Source organism: Sorghum bicolor, chromosome 9, assembly GCF_000003195.3.
Source record: "Sorghum bicolor cultivar BTx623 chromosome 9, Sorghum_bicolor_NCBIv3, whole genome shotgun sequence".
Lineage (NCBI taxonomy): Eukaryota > Viridiplantae > Streptophyta > Magnoliopsida > Poales > Poaceae > Sorghum > Sorghum bicolor.
Window position 1 is genome coordinate 10,765,905 of NC_012878.2, and position 2,951 is coordinate 10,768,855.

At 43.2% G+C, this 2,951-nt stretch overlaps 1 long non-coding RNA gene across 1 annotated transcript; it reads left to right on the forward strand.

Moving 5' to 3' along the window:
- Positions 293-2,431, forward strand: LOC110430632. The gene is made up of 3 exons (XR_002448018.1): positions 293-443; positions 545-629; positions 2,318-2,431. It is a non-coding gene; the product is annotated as an uncharacterized LOC110430632 (long non-coding RNA).

Sequence of the window (2,951 nt, forward strand, 5' to 3'; positions counted from 1 at the left end):
ATGCAGGAAGTAACAGCCATATATTTTCTCCTCTCTTTCACGCACAAACAGCAGACACTCTTCAATTCTCCTTTGATAACACCCTTTTATTCCTTGGGTTTACTCTCTCCTCATTTGCATGCTCTCATGCAGCAAACAACAGCTATAAATATCCCCTCATCTCCTCCTTTCTCTCCCCCACGCCACCACCAGAGAAGGACTCCTCATCTCCTTCCCTTCCTCCATTGTCCCATCAGCCAGGACGCCTTCTACTCTCCCTCCACATCTCGTACCTCCCCTGCTGCTCTTTCAACATGACACCCTTTGTCCCTCACATCTCCCTCTTGATCTCCTTTGCACGCCGCAGATCGTCCCCAAGGAGAATTGCTGCTGCCTCGTCGACCCGTTGTCCTCGCAGCGATGTCATCACCACCGGCTACCGCTGACCCACACCAAACAGCAAGGTTGCCACTTTCTTTCTCCTCCGAATCATCTGTTCTTGATCCTCTTAACCATAGCTTGATCTCTCATATGGTGCATGATATTTTGCAAGGACGAATTGAAGTTGCCTCAACCGTCAGTGTCCCTATCGTCACCATTCTGCTACTGGCTGCCATCAACTTGATCATCAGCTGCTATAATTTCCCAATGTGAGAACCCACACATTCCCCCTTTGACTGATGTAATGTTCTCAGTTGCAACTCATAATCCATAGTTCAAGAATCGGTCAACTTTGATGAAGTTTCCACAAGATCACGCTGCTATGTCCCTCGCTAGCTAGCAGCCACTGCATGACCCGTTGTCATACATGCTCCTAGAAATCCACCATTTGGTTTGTCAATCCCTTGAACCCACAGGTGCATAATACATTTATGCATGCTCCTGCAAATTTTTGTCACCATAAGTTCAAAGATAAAAGAGATATCATCATTTCAATACCTGTTGTTCTGCTGTCCTAGATGTTGTGCAACACTAAATTGTTGGCGTTCCCCATTCATCCATTGAACCATTTGATGAATCCTTTGGATAGAATATCCTTCATATAACTGCATATGTCTCCATAAAATTCCATGGCCATAGAGCCCAATAAAAAAGAGTTATAAATGTTCTTGTGCATGATGTGTCCCTGCCGCCCCGCAGCAGCATTCCTGCCGGTTGGCATGTGTATTCCCGTTGTTCCATTGCTCCATTGATCGTGTCTTTGAACCACAGCATGTTTCATATCCCTACACACACCTCTGAGAAATTTTGTGGCAATAGGATTCAATATAAAAGAGATATCATTTTTCTTGTGCTCGCTGTCTTTGCTGCCCTGCAGCCGCGCTGCAGCCGATTGGCGAGTGTGTTCCCAAAAATCCACTACTACGTTTGTCAAATCCTTTTACCCACTTGTGTATCATGAACTCGCACATACCTCTGTAAGTTGGCTTGTCCATAAGTGCCACAGTGGCCGAGATATTGAGGCCATGGTAACTGCCACAACTGCTGTCCAGAAATCAGCCATGCCACCCATCCTATGTTTGTGTTTCCTGGCTCATAGATGGCCAAACCATCATTCCCTTTTGCTAGAATATAACTCATACCGTCCACAGAGACCCCACACCATGGATCATTGAATGTGCTGATAAGAGTATGCTTTCAGTGATCATAAGCCTGTTGTCCGCTGCCGTGCACAACCTGCGTGCACCGATGTCTCGCCGTGCTCCCCTTTAATGAAGCATTCACCCTGCTGCAGCCACTGGTCGAAATATGTTCCAAATGTTCTATTTACCAATCCAAATGGTCATCATCATATTCTAAAGTAGGTTGTCAAACCTAAGCTATAGGTTCATCCTCACTTTTCGCTATGTAACCATCATCTCATCATTGTTGGCAAATTCAATCTTTGCCAACCACCACCATTGTTTTTGGGTCTTCATGTTCTATGTCAGGAAACAAATGTTCTTGTTAGTATCTCACCATATCATCTCACTATTGTATATCCCTTACCATGTATAAGTTTCCTTTCATTAAGCTTGCATAGTCATCAGATCTATCTCTTAATTCTTTGTATGCTTACTTCATAATGTCCTATCCACATTGTATACAGTCCTCTCGTCATTTGCCATTCATCTATAAATCCTTATACTCTCTAAATCTTTCATGTTAGACCACATACATCATGTCTATTCTATTCCTATCATTTATCATACCTTCCATCTTCTACCTTTGAGCTTCTATGCCTCTTTAAACTGTAGCTCCGTTTTGTTGTTTATGCGCTCATACATTCGCAGTTACAGGCCTTATGTGTTTAAAACCTTTAAGTCTTATTTTGTAATGCTTGGTGTATTGTTTTTAGGTTCTCTTGTGATGCTTGTATCGATTGTTTGCTGACGTTAGAAGTGGAGCTACATGAGGAGTATATCTTTGAGAAGTGGAACCATCGGCAAGTGTTTTGGAAGGCAAGTGTAACATGAGTACCCTTGTTACCTAATAACTATATAATTATCTTTTCATATGCATGTGTCTAATTTGATGAATCCTTAAGGACTTTACCTAGAACTATTGTATCTTGTATCCTTGTTTACCCTGGGGTTATGCATATGGGTAGTTTGCTTAGTCTGCAATCACCAAACTATATAATATTAATACTGATTAATGATTATGGAATCAATATTATAATGATACTTTGTAGCAACATGGATATCAGGGGGCTAGAGCATTGGGCCTTTTTGGGTGCTCTAGTCTGCCCTCCGTAAGGACCAAATCTTAAAGCGGCAACCCAGGACTTACAGTACAACCATGAGAATCACATGGCTCTGATCTTAATCAAGTATCTAGTACGTCTCTAGCTTGTTAGTGGTTACCGAAAGGCACAAGAGGGGGGTGCCTCGTGGTGTATATTTTTGCTCCTACCTTGGTGTGTACAGTGCCGCGACCACATGTGCCTCTTGGAGGAGGTCTCTATGCACACTTGCCGCTGAAACCTCGCG